Here is a 20,402-nt window from a genome sequence, read left to right on the forward strand (position 1 = left end):
GCACGTTTTGTGCTTTTTACTAGCGATGTCGGTCATTTTTTTTTTTTATTCTATCTCCCTCAGTCCGTCGGTCTGTCTCTCTCTGTCTTGTCTGTCCCCCTCTCACAGTCTGTCGGTCAGTTCCCCCCCCTCTCTCTTACTTACCGTTCCCCGATCACTGCCGCGGCGCTGCACAGCTGTTCAAACTCCGGTGGCTTTTCCTCTTTTGAAAAAGCCGGCCGCTCATTAATCAATCTCCTATTCCCTGCTGTCCTGCTTTTCGGCGCCTATGATTGGTTGCAGTGAGACACGCTCCCACACTGAGTGACAGCTGTCTCACTGCACCCAATCACAGCAGCCGGTGTGTGTATACTGTGCAGTGAAATAAATAATTAAATAATTAAAAAAAACGGCGTGCGGTCCCCCCAATTTTAATACCAGCCAGATAAAGCCATACGGCTGAAGGCTGGTATTCTCAGGATGGGGAGCTCCACGTTATGGGGAGCCCCCCACCCTAACAATATCAGTCAGCAGCCACCCAGAATTGCCGCATACATTAGATGCGACAGTTCTGGGGCTGTACCCGGCTCTTCCCGATTTACCCTGGTGCTTTGGCAAATCGGGGTAATAAGGAGTTAATGGCAGCCCGTAGCTGCCACTAAATCCTAGATTAATCATGTCAGGCGTCTATGAGACACCTTCCATGATTAATCTGTAAATTACAGTTAAAAAACACACACACCCGAAAAATCCTTTATTAGAAATAAAAAACACTAACAAAGTCCCTCATTACCAATTTATTAACCCCGACAAACCCTCCATGTCCGGCGTACTCCACAGTCCTCCAGCGTCGCGTCCAGCTCTGCTGCATGGAAGTGACAGGAGCTGCAGAATACACCGCCGCTCCGGTCACCTCCACGCAGCTAATGAGATGAGTATAGCGATCAGCTGAGCTGTCACTGAGGTTACCTGGATCCAGCGGTGGATGCAGCGGTGGCCACGGGTAACCTCAGTGACAGCTCAGCTGATCGCGCTACTCACCGCCGCTCCAGTCAGCTCCATGCACCAACTGAGGTGAGTATAGCGATCAGCTGCTGTCACTGAGGTTAATCGCGGCCACCGCTGGATCCAGCGGTGGCCGGGAGTTACCTGACTGACAGCAGCTGATCGCGCTATTCCCTTCATTAGCTGCGTGGAGGTGACCGGAGCGGCGGTGTCTTCTGCAGCTCCTGTCACTTCCATGCAGCAGAGCTGGACGCGACGCTGGAGTCCGTGGAGTACGCCGGACATGGAGGGTTTGTCGGGGTTAATAAATTGGTAATGAGGGACTTTGTTAGTGTTTTTTATTTCTAATAAAGGATTTTTCGGGTGTGTGTGTTTTTTAACTGTAGTTTACAGATTAATCATGGAAGGAATCTCGGGGAGACGCCTGACATGATTAATCTAGGATTTAGTGGCAGCTATGGGCTGCCATTAACTCCTTATTACCCCGATTTGCCAACGCACTAGGGTAAATCGGGAAGAGCTGGGTACAGCCCCAGAACTGTCGCATATAATGTATGCGGCAATTCTGGGCAGCTGCTGACTGATATTGTTAGGGTGGGGGGCTCCCCATAACGTGGAGCTCCCCATCCTGAGAATACCAGCCTTCAGCTGTATGGCTTTATCTGGCTGGTATTAAAATTGGGGGGGACCGCACGCCGTTTTTTTTAATTATTTATTTATTTATTTTACTGCACAGTATAGACCCGCCCACCGGCTGCTGTGATTGGGTGCAGTGTGACACCTGTCACTCAGCGTGGGGGCGTGTCTCACTGCAACCAATCATAGGCGCCTGTGGGCGTGGAAAGCAGGGAATATGAGATGGCTGTGTACAGAGCACAGCGCGCCGGCCGGTATAAAGGCTCGGTCACGCTGTGCAGGCCGGCCAATCACTGCAATTCCACAACTAACAGGGCTGTGGCATTGCAGTGGTCTGCCAGCCAATCCCTGCATGAGGGCTGGCTCTCAAAAGAGCGCCAACATGCAGAAATGAAGACCACGAGTAAAGCACGAGTATTGCAAAATTACTCGGTACCCGCCGAGTAGCCCGAGTACAGCGATACTCGTGCGAGTACCGAGTAGTAACAAGCATACTCGCTCATCACTAATAATGACATGTATGATGAAGGACGTTCAACAATACTAATCTCAGGTATTAGTGCTGGTAATGGGAGAAAGTGACAGGTATAAGTTGCTCTTTGTTGAAACATATCCAAAAAACAGAGTTATCTGGAGAAACACTTATTACCTGTGTGTCGTTTATTCAGGGTATATATGTAAGGGTGGATAGATACTTCCTCTATAATGCAAGAATAGGAATGAGGGGTTATTCAAGTGGAGGTAGGTAAATAGTGTAATGGTACTGTTCAGTGTAGAATAGAGGCGCCCGCGCATGCGCAGTATGTGAAATTCCACACTTGGATGTGAGGTTGTCATGAGAGGATGTGAAATGTTGGTATAGGTGATTTGTGTGTGTTGCTGCTGTGAAGTACATGATTATGGAGAGGGAGGGAAGCTATTAGGAGTCTGGTATGATAAATAGGATAATTAGAGGACATGACAGTATATATGCCTGAGGGGAAGGACAGATGGTATGTATGGTAACATGATAAGCACATAGTAATAACAAGTATGTAAAAGTATATAGGGACATAGTCAAAGGGAATAAAGGTACATGGTCATGTAGAACATATTATCATTACAGTTCATGAACATTTCATTATACTAAACACCTTTCAATCATAGATGACATTTAACATATACTTTGACATTTTTTATCTACTTTGAGGTCCAGGAGGAGAACATGACCTAAAATGAAGGTTCGGTTAGAGAGAAAAGGTCCCAATATACTATCAGGCTATAACATGATTGCTATATAGGGTAGATTAGACTATATAGAAAGTGATAATTTATACGTTACCATCTATCAGTGAGTATACAATGGAAGAAGAGGAAAAGGTGAGGATGACGACTCTCAAGACTTCTGTAAAGAATATCACAATATAATTAATATGACTCTGTACGAATAATGTAATGACGTTATAAGCATTGGTTATAATGGCCAATCCATCTCTCTGTTAAGACCTTTTGGTGTTAGAGTTTGTAATTTATGTATCCAAAAGCTCTCTCTTTTTTTGAGGAGCTCAATGTGGTTACCACCACGTCTAGGTCTATATACTTTGTCAATAACCTGGTACCGCAATTGTGCTATAGTATGCTTTGCCTCATGAAAGTGGTAGGGAATAGGTAGCCATAATTTGCCACACCTGATCGTGGATTTGTGACTAGCTATGCGATCACCAACGTGTTGGATTGTCTCACCGACATAGAGCAGGCCACAAGGGCATTTGATTATGTATATAACAAAATTACTTTCACAGGTGAAATATTCCTTAATTTGAAAGCTTTTTCCAGATCTTGGGTGCGTAAAGTGATCTCCTTTTATCACATTTGAATATGATGCGCAGTTTAAACAAGGGAAGGTCCCAGTACGCCTTGATGCTAAAAAGGTTTGTGTGTCAGATTTCTTCTCGCTGCCGATATCTGCCCTGACCAAAGAGTCTCTGATGTTCTTAGGCCTCTTTTTACACATAGGAGGAGGGAGTATGAATGATCCTATTTCCGGATATGCTTTCTTAAGTAATGGCCAGTGGCGAGTGATTATATTATAAATCTTAGGCATGGAGGGATGATAAGTGTGTATGAAAGGTACCCTGTCCAATGTTGTTTGATGTTTCTCAAGGGGAGTGGTTGTTAATGCCTTCTCTCTTTCTGCTTTCAACAACGTTTCTGGATAGTTGCGTTCCAGGAACCTGTTTGACATCTCCTCTAGCCTTTTTTCTCTGACAGTTTCGTCTGATACTATTTTTGTAATTCTTTTAAACTGAGATCTGGGTAAGCTGTTTTTTGTTGATTTTGGATGACAGCTGTTGTATAATAGCATACAATTGCGGTCAGTTAGTTTCCGAAAAAGGTCAGAGGATAGATTGCCTGATGTGTCCTTTCTAATGCATGTGTCAAGAAAGTTTATTTGATCTGAATGGTGGTTTAGTGTAAAATTCAATTCTGGCCATACCGTGTTGATGTAGTTGTCAAAGGCTAACAAGCTTTCCAGGTCTCCCTGCCAGATACAGAACCCGTCATCTATGTACCGGACCCATAGATGGGATAATTCGTCAAAAGATGGATAGGAATATATATAGCGTACCTCGAAATAGTCCATAAATAGATTTGCATACGCGGGGGCCATATTTGACCCCATTGCGGTCCCGTGTTTCTGAATATAATAATCATCCTTAAAAAGGAAGTAGTTCTCATTTAGGACTATTTCGAGGAGGCCTATGGTGAAGTCAAAAGAATCTTGACTCAAATTGGTGCTGTCAAGTGCTAGTTTGGTAGCCTTGGTGCCTTTATCGTGTGAGATTGAGGTATATAGGCTACTCACGTCCCACGTGCAGAGGAGGGTGTTAGGGGGAACCCTGTTAAGGTTTCTGATTTTTTGTAAGAAATTATTTCTATCCAATATGTAGGATCTGGTATTTTTGGTCAGGGGGGTGAGTATTTTTTCCAGATAGATGGATAAAGGTGAAAGAACAGATTCTGTAGATGCTACAATGGGCCGGCCTGGGGGATTGATAAGTGATTTATGGATTTTGGGTAATGTATAAAATACAGGTGTTACTGGATGTATTTTTGTTAGGAAGGTACTGGTAGTTTGGTCAATGGTGCCTTTATCTAGGTAGATATATAGTAAATTTTTAATTCTCTGTTGGATTTTAAATACTGGGTCAAATGGTATTTTTTCATATGTGGTAGTATCATTAAGTTGGCGCCTAATTTCTTGGATATAGTCATGTGTATTTTGGACTACAATAGCTCCTCCTTTATCAGCGGGTTTTAATATTATTGTCTTATTGTTTTTGAGGGAGGTAATTGCCAGTTTTTCAGAAGCGTTTGTATTATAATGTGTTGGGTAAAACCCCAGTGAATGCTCATGAATATTATCCTTGATATCTCGGTCAACTAAGGCTATGAATGTTTCGGCCGCATGGTAAGTCTTGGGTGGCATATATTGGCTAGGGTTGCGTAAACCTAATGTTTTAATGCTGATTTCTTTTGGAGGTGGTTGTAGGTCTGTGTTGTGGTTAGGACTTAGGCCAAAATGAGTCTTTAATCTGATTGACCTATAGAACTTCTGCAGGTCATTTTCAAGGGAGAAAGCATCCCATTTGGGTGTGGGGCAAAAGGTTAATCCTTTATTGAGTACAGACAGTTCATTGGGTGCCAGGGTATAGTCAGAAATATTCACAACTAGATTGGGACCCTTACCTTGGACCTCAGCGTCATCCACCAGTCTCCCAGCGTTAAATAGCCTGCAAACCTGATAGTATACTGCATTAAGCCACAGTCTGGGAAGACGGCACGCAGGTATGTAACAAAATAACCCCTCTATTACACTATTTACCTACCTCAACTTGAATAACCCCTCATTCCTATTCTTGCATTATAGAGGAAGTATCTATCCACCCTTACATATACAGTGCCTACAAATAGTATTCAACCCCGTGCAGATTTAGCAGGTTTGATAAGATGCAAATAAGTTAGAGCCTGCAAACTTCAAACAAGAGCAGGATTTATTAACAGATGCATAAATCTTACAAACCAACAAGTTATGTTGCTCAGTTAAATTTTAATAAATTTTCAACATAAAAGTGTGGGTCAATTATTATTCAACCCCTAGGTTTAATATTTTGTGGAATAACCCTTGTTTGCAATTACAGCTAATATTCGTCTTTTATAAGACCTGATCAGGCTGGCACAGGTCTCTGGAGTTATCTTGGCCCACTCCTCCATGCAGATCTTCTCCAAGTTATCTAGGTTCTTTGGGTGTCTCATGTGGACTTTAATCTTGAGCTCCTTCCACAAGTTTTCAATTGGGTTAAGTTCAGGAGACTGACTAGGACACTGCAACACCTTGATTTTTTCCCTCTTGAACCAGGCCTTGGTTATCTTGGCTGTGTGCTTTGGGTCGTTGTCTTGTTGGAAGATGAAATGACGACCCATCTTAAGATCCTTGATGGAGGAGTGGAGGTTCTTGGCCAAAATCTCCAGGTAGGCCGTGCTATCCATCTTCCCATGGATGCGGACCAGATGGCCAGGCCCCTTGGCTGAGAAACAGCTTCACAGCATGATGCTGCCACCACAATGCTTGACTGTATTGGTATTGGTATTCTTGGGGTCGTATGCAGTGCCATCCAGTCTCCAAACGTCACGTGTGTGGTTGGCATCAATGATCTCGATCTTGGTCTTATCAGACCAGAGAACCTTGAACCAGTCTGTCTGAGAGTCCTCCAAGTGATCATGAGCAAACTGTAGACAAGCCTTGACATGACGCTTTGAAAGTAAAGGTACCTTACGTGCTCGTCTGGAACGGAGACCATTGTAGGGGAGTACGTTACTTATGGTATTGACTGAAACCAATGTCCCCACTGCCATGAGATCTTCCCGGAGCTCCTTCCTTGTTGTCCTTGGGTTAGCCTTGACTCTTCGGACAAGTCTGGCCTCGGCACGGGTGGAAACTTTCAAAGGCTGTCCAGGCTGTGGAAGGCTAACAGTAGTTCCATAAGCCTTCCACTTCCGGATGATGCTCGCAACAGTGGAGACAGGTAGGCCCAACTCCTTGGAAAGGGTTTTGTACCCCTTGCCAGCCTTGTGACCCCCCACGATCTTGTCTCTGATGGCCTTGGAATGCTACTTTGTCTTTCCCATGTTGACCAAGTTTGAGTGCTGTTCACAAGTTTGGGGAGGGTCTTAATTAGTCAGAAAAGGCTGGAAAAATAGATAATTAATCCAAACATGTGAAGCTCATTGTTCTTTGCGCCTGAAATACTTCTTAATACTTTAGGGGAACCAAACAGAATTCTGGTGGATTGAGGGGTTGAATAATAAATGACCCTCTGAATGAACTTTTCACAATTTAAAAAAAAAAAGAAATAACAATCTTTTTTGCTGCATTTCACACTTCCAGGCTGATCTACAGTCCAAATGTCACAATGCCAAGTTAATTCTGAATGTGTAAACCTGCTAAATCTGCAGGGGGTTGAATACTACTTGTAGGCACTGTATACCCTGAATAAACGACACACAGGTAATAAGTGTTTCTCCAGATAACTCTGTTTTTTGGATATGTTTCAACAAAGAGCAACTTATACCTGTCACTTTCTCCCATTACCAGCACTAATACCTGAGATTAGTATTGTTGAACGTCCTTCATCATACATGTCATTATCATTACTCTAGATGGAAGCGAGCTCCCTGTTACCTTAAGCAAACCTATACGTCATGTGATTATAACTGCTCATTGCACACCTAAGGTATTAACACCATATAATGTAATACTGTGGAAACTCATACACACATTATCCTGTTTCTTGATCACATATCTTTTATTTATTAAGGGACTACAAGTCACAAAACTTTCCCCATTCTATATGGCATATCCCAAAAGTGATCAAATTGAACAATCCCATAATAAAAACACTAACAAGGTAACTGTTTCTACTCTCATACAATCCACATATAACCTTATATACTGATACCACTTATTTATAATCATACCCTTTACCCACAGGGCTTGCTCTCTGTAACTCCCGGGTGGAATTCCTCGCTATCTCTCTCTTTACACTTGCAGATCTCAAAAAGTCCTGTTGAAAATAGGCTTTTCTATTGTGAAGGTATGTCTTTTACCTGTATATCCCATTCCGATACTGCTGCTTTTATGTCCTTTTCTTATATTTTCCTCTGAGAAATAACCTTATTGTAACCGTCAATGCTTTTACTATTGTATCTAAAGGTGCCCATACCAATCTCAACATGGGACTTTTTTACTTTGTTTTTTTATTTTGTACATTACTTGTAAATATATGAATTCTGTATAATACTGTAAATAGTGAATACTGTTTTCTCACGCTCTTTTAGTGAGACTTGGCGTGAAGAAGGCCTACATTTGGGCCGAAACGTCCCTAGTCCTCTCCACTTGCATGAATAAATAAAAATATACAAATATTTTTGCAAAAGAAAAACAAACTTGTTTAGTCTCCTTTTTCTATCCTATACTAAAGTGAGAGTGCAGTGTTTGATCAGTATTCTTCATACACTGTGTGCAGAATTATTAGGCAAGTTGTATTTCAGAAGATTTTTTTTATTATTGATCAACAACTATGTTCTCAATCAACCCCAAACACTCATAAATATCAAAGCTTAATATTTTTGGAAGTTGGAGTGGGGTTTTTTAGATTTGGCTATCTTAGGCCCGTTTCACACGTCAGTGAAAAACACAGACGTTTTTCACTGGCGTGTAAAACACGCACATTTCCCTGCGTGTGCCGTGATTCACGGCACACGTGGGTTGTCTAAGTGCAATCCGGGCTCCGTTCTCCGTGGCCCGTGATTGCACTTAGAAATCAACTCACCTGCGCCCGCTCCCGCTGTCCATGGTGCTGATCGCTCCCGCGGTGCAGCATCCGGACGGCGGTGACCCCCGCTGCAGCTGCTTCCGGGTCGGCTCTGTCGCGCATAATGAATATGCGCGACAGTAATGAGCCGGCTCAGAAGCAGCCGGCAGAACAGGCTGCAGAGGACATCGCTGGACGCCGGGTGAGTTAAAATGTTTTTTTATTTTAAAAGCACGTTTTTTTCTGGCACGTGTTTCACGGACCACACCACTGTGTGGTCCGTGGAACATCAGTGATGCCAGAAAAAAATGGACATGTCTCCGTGCGGCAAACACGCACACGCGGGTACGCCACACGGAGACACGTGCAGTGAAAAATCACTGATGTGTGAGCAGACCCATTCATTATAATGGGTCTGCGTATGTCAGTGATTCTGGTACGTTTAAAAAAAAGCACAAACGTCCCAGAATCACTGACGTGTGAAAGGGGCCTTAGGAGGATACCTGTTTTGCAGGTAACTATTACTGTGCAGAATTATTAGGCAACTTAATAAAAAACAAATATATTCCCATCTCACTTGTTTATTTTCACCAGGTAAACCAATATAACTGCACAAAATTTAGAAATAAACATTTCTGACATGCAAAAAAAAACCCCAAAAAATTAGTGACCAATATAGCCCACTTTCTTTATGATGACACTCAACAGCCTACCATCCATAGATTCTGTCATTGCTTGATCTGTTTACACTCAACATTGCGTGCAGCAGCCACCACAGCCTCCAGACACCACAGCCTCCAGACACTGCTCCCAGAGGTGTACTGTTTTCCCTCCCTGTAGATCTCACATTTTATGAGGGACCACAGATTCTCTATGGGGTTCAGATCAGGTGAACAAGGGGGCCATGTCATTATTTTTTCATCTTTTAGACCTTTACTGGCCAGCCACGCTGTGGAGTAGTTGGATGCATGTGATGGAGCATTGTCCTGCATGAAAATCATGTTTTTCTTGAACGATACCGACTTCTTCCTGTACCAGTGCTTGAAGAAGTTGTCTTCCAGAAACTGGCAGTAGGTCTGGGAGTTGAGCTTCACTCCATCCTCAACCCGAAAAGGTCCCACAAGTTGATCTTTGATGATCCCAGCCCATACCAGTACCCCACCTCCACCTTGCTGGCGTCTGAGTCAGAGTGGAGCTCTCTGCCCTTTACTGATCCAGCCTGTGGCCCATCCATCTGGACCATCAAGAGTCACTCTCATTTCATCAGTCCATAAAACCTTTTGAAAAATCAATCTTAAGATAATTCTTGGCCCAGTCTTGGCGTTTTATCTTATGTTTCTTGTTCAGAGGTGGTGGTTTTTCAGCCTTCTTTACCTTGGCCATGTCCCTGAGTATGGCACACTTTGTGCTTTTTGATACTCCAGTAATGTTGCATCTCTGAAATATGGCCAAACTGGTGGCAAATGGCATCTTGGCAGCTTCACGCTTGATTTTCCTCAATTCATGGGCAGTTATTTTGCGCCTTTTTTGCCCAAAACGCTTCTTGCGACCCTGTTGGCTATTTGACATGAAACACTTGATTGTTCGGTGATCACACTTCAAAACTTTGGCAATTTCAAGACTGCTGAATCTCTCTGTAAGACATCTCACAATTTTAGACTTTTCAGAGCCCGTCAAATCTCTCTTCTGACCCATTTTGTCAAAGGAAAGGAAGTTGCCTAATAATTAAGCACATCTTATATAGGGTGTTGATGTCATTACACCACACTCCTCATCATTACAGAGATGCACATCACCTGGTTTACTTAATTGGTAGTTGGCTCTCAAGCCTATACAGCTTGGAGTAGGACCACATGTAGAAAAAGTATTAGGTGATCAAAATACTCATTTGCCTAATAATTCTGCACACAGTGTATTGTATTATTCACCCCATAGTCCTTAATGTATTCTAATGCAGCCCTATTGTCCATGTATAAGGTAACGCCATTACTCCTCATATAATGCAGCCCCCATAATCTTATATGTATTATAACGCATCCCCATAGTGCTTCATATTGTATTATGCAGCCCCATAGTTCTCTATGTATAATGCACCCTCACATTCCATGTATAAGGTGTCCTTCATATTGTATTATGCAGCCCTATAATCCTCCATATATAATGCACCCCTAAAGTCCAGGTATAAGGTAACCCCATTAGTCCTCCATATAATGCAACCCCCTAAGTCCTATATGTATTAAAATGCACCCCATAGTCCTTCATATTGGATTATGCAGCTCCATAGTCCTCCATGTATAATGCACCGCTATATTCCATGTAAAAGGGATCCTTCATATAGTATTATGCACCCCTTATATTCCTGCATATAGTATTATGCACCCCTTATATTCCTCCATATAGTATTATGCACCCCTTACAGTTAGGTCCAGAAATCTTTGGCCAGTGACACAATTTTCGCGAGTTGGGCTCTGCATGCCACCACATTGGATTTGAAATGAAACCTCTACAACAGAATTCAAGTGCAGATTGTAACGTTTAATTTGAAGCTTTGAACAAAAATATCTGATAGAAATTGTAGGAATTGTACACATTTCTTTACAAACACTCCACATTTTAGGAGGTCAAAAGTAAGTGGACAAATAAACCAAACCCAAACAAAATATTTTTATTTTCAATATTTTGTTGCGAATCCTTTGGAGACAATCACTGCTTTAAGTCTGGAACCCATGGACATCACCAAACGCTGGGTTTCCTCCTTCTTAATGCTTTGCCAGGTCTTTACAGCCGCAGCCTTCTGGTCTTGCTTGTTTGTGGGTCTTTCTGTCTTAAGTCTGGATTTGAGCAAGTGAAATGCATGCTCAATTGGGTTAAGATCTGGTGATTGACTTGGCCATTGCAGAATGTTCCACTTTTTTGCACTCATGAACTCCTGGGTAACTTTGGCTGTATGCTTGGGGTCATTGTCCATCTGTACTATGAAGCGCTGTCCGATCAACTTTGCGGCATTTGGTTGAATCTGAGCTGAACATATATCCCGGTACACTTCAGAATTCATCCGGCTACTCTTGTCTGCTGTTATGTCATCAATAAACACAAGTGACCCAGTGCCTTTGAAAGCCATGCATGCCCATGCCATCACGTTGCCTCCACCATGTTTTACAAAGGATGTGGTGTGCCTTGGATCATGTGCCATTCCCTTTCTTCTCCAAACTTTTTTCTTCCCATCATTCTGGTACAGGTTGATCTTTGTCTCATCTGTCCATAGAATACTTTTCCAGAACTGAGCTGGCTTCATGAGGTGTTTTTCAGCAAATTTAACTCTGGCCTGTCTATTTTTGGAATTGATGAATGGTTTGCATCTAGATGTAAACCCTTTGTATTTACTTTCATGGAGTCTTCTCTTTACTGTTGACTTAGAGACAGATACACCTACTTCACTGAGAGTGTTCTGGACTTCAGTTGATGTTGTGAACGGGTTCTTCTTCACCAAAGAAAGTATGCGGCGATCATCCGCCACTGTTGTCATCCGTGGACGCCCAGGCCTTTTTGAGTTCCCAAGCTCACCAGTCAATTCCTTTTTTCTCAGAATGTACCCGACTGTTGATTTTGCTACTCCAAGCATGTCTGCTATCTCTCTGATGGATTTTTTCTTTTTTTTCAGCCTCAGGATGTTCTGCTTCACCTCAATTGAGAGTTCCTTAGACTGCATGTTGTCTGGTCACAGCAACAGCTTCCAAATGCAAAACCACACACCTGTAATCAACCCCAGACCTTTTAACTACTTCATTGATTACAGGTTAACGAGGGAGACGCCTTCAGAGTTAATTGCAGCCCTTAGAGTCCCTTGTCCAATTACTTTTGGTCCCTTGAAAAAGAGGAGGCTATGCATTACAGAGCTATGATTCCTAAACCCTTTCTCCGATTTGGATGTGAAAACTCTCATATTGCAGCTGGGAGTGTGCACTTTCAGCCCATGTTATATATATAATTGTATTTCTGAACATGTTTTTGTAAACAGCTAAAATAACAAAACTTGTGTCACTGTCCAAATATTTCTGGACCTAACTGTATATTCCTTCATATAGTTTAATACACCCCTTATATTCCTCCATATAGTAGTATGCACCCCTTATATTCCGCCATATACTAGTATGCAGCCCCCATATAGTGCACCACCATATTGTGTACCCCAATAAAATATTGTGCGCCAACATATAGTTATATGCAGCCCCATATACTATTTTGCAACCCCCCAGTCCTCTGGAATTCCTGTCAGCAAATCACAGACATACACACAGCTACGTGGATTTTTGCCAGACAAGCAAGGGCATGTGTCTTAGGCTGTGCATGTCACATGTCCTTGCCTTATAAGATACGGCCATTTTCCCCTTTGCTGCTATTATCTGTCTTCAGCATGTGGGTGATAGTCACCGCTCACGCTGCTGCTGCTGCTGTGTGCGCTAGTGCAATCTACACAGCGCTTTAGGGATTAGGGACTGCTGGTTATTTCAGCTCTTTTCAGGGCTGATTTACAGGCTTTCATAGCCATAGCTGCTAGGCAGGTCCGTGCAAACGCTGTGTAGGGCTTTAGATAACAGCGTCTGGCTACCTCAGCTCAGGCAATTCCTTGCTGCATGTTTTCATTAGCAGGGATAGAAAGTGAGGCTTCCTTTGCTGTCCTGCTCCCCAGAGCACCCGTGCATTCTACCCACATGCCCATTTTTTTTTTTTTTAAATTCTTTATTTATACAACAGACCCTTACAAACCATAAAGCAGTCAGTTGGCAAAATAGACAAAAACAGTTGAACAGAGTTTAGGAGAATACATCTCAATACAAAATCAATAGCATCTGAGCCAACCCCACAAATTATCGAACAGGTCCGTTCTTTTTCAATTTTTATCATAAACAAGAAAGAGAGGTACCAATAGGAGGCAAGAGCGCCTAAGGAACATTCAGACATCTCTCAACAAGGGAGAGTTCACACCAACAGAGAGAAAAGAAGGGGGGTGGAATGTAGAGGAAGAGTGGAAAGGGCAAGGGATAGGGCAGAACGAGGGCACATGCCCATTTTTGCCACGCTATTTTATTTGCCCAAAGAGCTGACACTTTTTGTACCATCCTAAAAGTGTCTGGAATACTAAGTTAGTGTTCCTTTGCTGTCCTGCTACCCACAGCACCCGGGCATTCTACCCAACTGCCCATTTTTGCCACGCAATTCTAACTGAAAACTGTACTGCCACTGTTAGGGGCATACTAAAATTGTCTGGGATAGTTAGTGTTGGTTCTTCAGCTGTCAATAAAGCTAGACCACCTCTGCAATCTACACCACCTCTCCATTTTTGCTACTACATTTTAAGTGTCCAATCTTGTTGCTAACAAAATGAGTGGCAAAAGGACAGATGCTGGTGGAAAGGGGAACAGGCGTGTTGGAAAAGGAAAAAAAGTTGGTGTCCGTGGGGTAGGTGGGAAAGCTACATTAACATCTGCTGAAGAAATGCCATCTTCCAGCAAAAGTAAGATGTCTACTACTTTCCGTGGACAATCTGATGTGCTCCCTTTTTTACAGAACCGAACAACTGTAACAAAGGTAGATGATGCACAAAAAAAGAACAAGCTTGAATGGATCTCAAGTGCTCCAACAAGTGGCCTCTCCGCCACCTCAACTTCAACATCCAAAAAACAACAGTCCTCTGAGTTGTCACCCCAATCGTACTTGCTTTCTCCCAGCTCTCAAGTCTCCACCCGCCCTGCAGAGTATGGTGTAACAGAGATGGCTGAGTCTGCAGAGCTGTTCAGTCACACTATAGCCGTATAGGAGGGTACAACTGACGACGAAGTTACCTTGTGCCTTCCTGGACAGAGTCGGAGAACTGGAAGCACGTCAACAACTGCATTCTCAGCCACAACTCTGCCTCTGAGCACAAGTCGGGGTGGCTCTGCAGGTCGCATGGCCTCTAAGCCTTGCCTAGCCTGGTCCTTTTGTGACCTTGCAAAGGATCTCCCAAATCATGTGATCTGTAAAATTTGTTGCCAATCTATAAGTAAAGGCCAAAACCTCACCAGTTTGACAACAAGTGGGAAGCTCACCGTGCTGCAATGCGGCCTAGCGGAGCGGGCCAAAGACCGTCTGTCCCTTCAAGTTCCTCCGCGCGCTCTTCATCTTCTATGACTGTGGGGACAGCTGTCACACATGTTTTTCCATGCAGACCTTCCACCTCTTTAACCGCAACAGCCAGTTTGCTTGGCAGGTCGTCAGTTGGTTTGGAAGGGGAAACAAGTGCTGGTGTAGAGCTCTCTCAGACATCGAGAGCACCAACTTTGGATGAAGGTAACATCATGTCTCTGCCTGCCCTTTCCTCACAGACCTGCAGTTTTCCAGGGACACCACCGTCTCCACACAGCAGCCAGATCTCGGTCCCTCAGATGTGGACAAATAAAAGGCCATTTTCTCCGAGCCATGACAAAGCTAAGGGGTTGACTTTCACCCTCTGTAAGCTCTTGGCTACCGAAATGCTGCCTTTCCGCCTGGTGCACACAGAGGATTTTCGAGACCTTATGTCAGTCGCAGTGCCCCAGTGCCAGATACCCAGTTGCCACTACTTCTCCAAGAAAGGTATGCCTGCGCTACACCAGCATGTCGCACACAACATCACCGCTTCCTTGAGAAACTCTGTGTGTGACAGGGTGCATTTCACGACCGATACTTGGACCAGTAAGCATGGACAGGGGCATTACATGTCGCTGACTGAGCACTGGGTAACTATGGTGAGAGATGGTGAGGGGTCTGCTGAACAAGTCTTGCCGTCCCCACGACTTGTGCGTCATTCCTCTGTATGTCGAAGTTCCTCCACTGCTTCTGCCTCCTCAACCTCATCTGTGTCCTCCACCTCCGCCCAAAGCCTGTGTGGTCAGGCCACCCGCGTTGTAACTGTGCACAAGGAATCCCACACACCTCCTTACTATGCTGGCAGCAGAGCTCAAAGGCATCAGGTGGTCTTTACATTGAAATGTCTGGGAAATAAGAGTCACACAGCTGAGGAGTTGTGGTCAGCTATGCACTCCGAGTTTCGTAAATGGTTGTCTCCACTCAACCTGTAGCCAGGTAAGGCCGTGTGGGACAATGCTGCAAACCTGGGTGCGGCCCCTCGCCGGGGGAAGGTGACACACTTGCCTTGTATGGCTCACGTGTTGAACCTTGTTGTCCAGCAATTTTTAACCCACTATCCCGACCTAGATGGGCTTCTGCACAGGGCACGGTCACTCTCTGCTCACTTCCGTCGTTCAACCACCGCAGCTGACCGACTTGCATCGCTGCAGAGGTCTTTCAGCCTGCCGGTTCATCGCCTGAAATGCGATGTGACGATATGCTGGAATTCGACTCTCCACATGTTACAGCGACTGTGGCAGCACCACCGAGCCCTGGTGCAATACGTTATGACATATAGCCTGGGCCAACGAGATGCAGAGGTGGGGCAGATCACGCTGCTGGAGTGGTCTCAGATCAAGGACTTATGCACCATTCTGCACAGTTTCGACATGGCGATGAACATGTTTAGCGCTGACAATGCCATTATTTGCATGACAATTCCAGTCATTTACATACTGGAGCACACTCTAAACACTATTTGGAGTCAGGGGGCGGGACAAGAGAAAGGGGAGGAAGTACAGGAGGATTCCTATGCGGAAGGGCTAACAAGATCTAGAAGGACCAGACGTTCATCATCACCAAGGCGGCAGGCATGGGACAGGGGGGAGAGGGATTAACAAGGGCGCATGGTAGCAGCCAAACTGTTTAGGAAGGTGCAGGAGAACATGAAGAAATGGAGGACGAACTGTCGATGGGCATGGAAGACTCAGCTGATGAGGGAGACCTTGGTCAAATTTCGGTTGTTCGAGGTTGGGAGGATATGTCAGAGGAAGGCAGCACAGTTATCACCTCGCCGCCACCAACACAGCAAGGACTTGGTCCGCAGGGATGCGCAAGACACATGAGCACCTTCTTGCTGCACTACCTACAACATGACCCTCGGATTGTCCGAATTAGAAGTAATGATGACTACTGGGTTGCCACACTCTTAGATCCCCGGTACAAGTCCAAGTTTTGCAAAATAATTCCAGCCATAGAAAGGGACGCACGTATGCAGGAGTATCAGCAGAAGCTGTTAATCAATCTTAGCTCGGCTTTTCCACAAAACACCAGTGGTGCACAGAGTGAATCTCCCAGTTGTAACTTGACAAACATGGGACTGTCTCGTCATCAACAGTCAAACCGTACCAGCAGCACCGTATCTGGTGGTAACAGCAGTTTTATTGAATCGTTTCATAATTTTTTTAGACCCTCCGTTGCAAGGCCACCAGAGACAAGAAGTCTGACACATGGTCAACGGCTGGAGAGGATGATACAGGAGTATCTCCAAATGAACATCGATGCCATGACTGTGCAACTGGAGCCTTGCTCATTTTGGGCTTCCAATCTTGAAAAATGGCCTGAGCTTGCCACTTACGCCTTGGAGATCTTGTCGTGTCCTGCGGCCAGTGTTGTCTCTGAATGTGTCTTCAGTGCTGCTGGGTGTGTGCTGACAGATAAGCGCACGCGTCTGTCTAGTGACAATGTGGACAGACTAACATTCATCAAGATGAACAAGTCATGGATCAGCAAGGATTTTTTCTACCCCGGTGTCATCCTGGGGAGAGTAAAGGCTTGTGGATTTGGATTGGATTGTGCTTGATGCAAATCAACATGTGAAGTTTACAACTGGGGCACAAGTGGTCCAACTGAAGTGGTGTGTGTGGCCCAATTTTTGGAAAAAAGGGAGACTCTGCTTGGAGTTCCCTTGCTGTGTTTTACATGATTTTAGAAGGGCATGCCATGCCTATATCTGTGTCTCCTCCTCGTTTTCCTCGTCCAGCTGTTTTGTTTTCGCATGAGTATATGTCCTTGTCACTTTCCCATGTGTTTGTGGTGTGCTGTGAGTTGTTTGTCACCTTATGGACACCTTTGAAGGTGTTTTCTATGTGTTTTTATGTGTTTGTGTTTGCCTCCCATTGTTTTCAATGGGGTTCGAGAGGTTAATCGAACGGTTCGTCGAACGGAGCCTTCAGAGGCTCGCTCATCTCTAGTCACCGCACTCCTACATGCTGACACATCAGTGTCTCACAGACACATAGTAGTAGAATGATTAGAAATAGAGTGTTCTGCTCCTCCTCGCATTGTTCCTTTCAATTGGATTGGCGTCTGTGATGGTGATGCCGATATAAATGAAAGTGCGATCCTCGGCAGGGGGTCCGCTGGGCCCCAGTGACTCACGGGCCCAATCTAGACAGCTCACTAGTGAATCATCTAGAACAGAGTGGCTAAAATGAGGTCCTCAAAAAATCCACTCCGATTCAATGTGTATATTATGAAGACTTTCAGCTGCGCTCTGTTAAGTTTTTTGCTTTGAGGCTCCTCCCACTCTTCGAAAAAATCCATTCCAGTCACCTCAGTACCAAATGTACATAATGCAGTGGCTAAAATGAGGTCCTCAAAAAATCCACTCTGATATAGACGGCTCACTACTGAAGCAGCTAGAACGGAGTGGCTAAAATGAGGTCCTCAAAAAATCCACTCTGATATAGACGGCTCACTACTGAAGCAGCTAGAACGGAGTGGCTAAAATGAAGTCCTCAAAAAATCCACTCTAATATAGACGGCTCACTGCTGAAGCAGCTAGAACGGAATGGCTAAAATGAGGTCCTCAAAAAATCCACTCTGATATAGACGGCTCACTACTGAAGCAGCTAGAACGGAGTGGCTAAAATGAGGTCCTCAAAAAATCCACTACGACACAATGTGGATATTATGAGGACTTTCAGCTGCGCTCTGTTACGGTTTTTGCTTTGATGCTCCTCCCACTATTCGAAAAAAATCCATTCCAGTCACCTCAGTACCAAATATACATAATGTAGTGGCTAAAATGAGATCCTCAAAAAATCCACTCTGATATAGACGGCTCACTACTGAAGCAGCTAGAACGGAGTGGCTAAAATGAGGTCCTCAAAAAATCCACTACGATACAATGTGTGAAATTATAAGCACTTTATCGGCTGCGCTCTGTTACGTTTTTCGCTGTGAGGCTCCTCCCACTCTTCAAAAAACTGAATTTCAATCACCTCAGTACCAAACTGTACAGAATGAAGGCTACAGAGAGATCCTCAAAAAATCCACTCTGATCCAATATTGTACGTTATGAAGACTGTCAGCTGCGCGGTTCCGTTTTTCCTTGTGAGGCTCCGCCCACACTTTCAATGTCAGTCCTGCGGCCACGACTCGTGGAAATACGGTAAAATTAAAATTCCAGCAAAACTGAACAATCAGCGCTGTGTGTCATTATTTATATTGCAAAAAGCAATAATAAAATGTAAGTTATAATAATAATGAAAATAAAAATTTGCCCTTTGGAAAAAAATAATAAATATAACAGTTTATCTAATAAATAAAAACATGAAATCATTCCAATTATAAATCTGATTCCAGCCCCTGCTCTGAGGCCTGGAGACCCCGCTGTAGAAACTGAACTGTGTTGTATGGAGAAAAGATCACAGAGATCATCAAAAAATCCACTCTGATCTCGCCACCTCACTGGTGTCGTGGAAACCTTGCTATACAAAAAAAGCTATAGGAGAAAGACAAATGGTCTCACACGTTTGCCAGTGTTAACTAAATCAAGTTGGTCGATCGATCGGAGAACAAGGACACACACACAGCCAAATGTGTCAGTGTGCTAGGCTTGTCTGACCTCAGATGCCCAAGACACTAGTTTTATTACTGTCACAAAGAAAGGGGCATGACTTAATAGATTACCTTAAATGGGTATATAGGTTGAAAATAACAAAATCGTAAATCATGGATCCTGCTGCATTCCTAAAAATCTAGTTCTGTCCAGTTTTCTGGACCTTCATTAACAAAGACATTTGAGACAAAAGCATCTTTATAACAAAGAGTACACCCTGTGTTATTGCTTTTATGAATAACACTTATGAAGCTAATATAAAAGTACAAAATTATCAAAGATATATAGATATATAAATTGCTTAAATGATAATCAAACTTAATATAAAATATTAACCATAACAATTTCTCCCTTTTTATTATTTACAGACAATTTATCCACCAGCTACAGTTAGGTCCAGAAATATTTGGACAGTGACACAATTTTCGCGAGTTGGGTTCTGCATGCCACCACATTGGATTTGAAATGAAACCTCTACAACAGAATTCAAGTGCAGATTGTAACGTTTAATTTGAAGGTTTGAACAAAAATATCTGATAGAAATTGTAGGAATTGTACACATTTCTTTACAAACACTCCACATTTTAGGAGGTCAAAAGTAATTGGACAAATAAACCAAACCCAAACAAAATATTTTTGTTTTCAATATTTTGTTGTGAATCCTTTGGAGGCAATCACTGCCTTAAGTCTGGAACCCATGGACATCACCAAACGCTGGGTTTCCTCCTTCTTAATGCTTTGCCAGGCCTTTACAGCCGCAGACTTCAGGTCTTGCTTGTTTGTGGGTCTTTCCGTCTTAAGTCTGGATTTGAGCAAGTGAAATGCATGCTCAATTGGGTTAAGATCTGGTGATTGACTTGGCCATTGCAGAATGTTCCACTTTTTTGCACTCATGAACTCCTGGGTAGCTTTGGCTGTATGCTTGAGGTCATTGTCCATCTGTACTACGAAGCGCCGTCCGATCAACTTTGCGGCATTTGGCTGAATCTGGGCTGAAAGTATATCCCGGTACACTTCAGAATTCATCCGGCTACTCTTGTCTGCTGTTATGTCATCAATAAACACAAGTGACCCAGTGCCATTGAAAGCCATGCATGCCCATGCCATCACGTTGCCTCCACCATGTTTTACAGAGGATGTGGTGTGTCTTGGAT

Source organism: Anomaloglossus baeobatrachus (assembly GCF_048569485.1).
Source record: "Anomaloglossus baeobatrachus isolate aAnoBae1 chromosome 5 unlocalized genomic scaffold, aAnoBae1.hap1 SUPER_5_unloc_4, whole genome shotgun sequence".
Lineage (NCBI taxonomy): Eukaryota > Metazoa > Chordata > Amphibia > Anura > Aromobatidae > Anomaloglossus > Anomaloglossus baeobatrachus.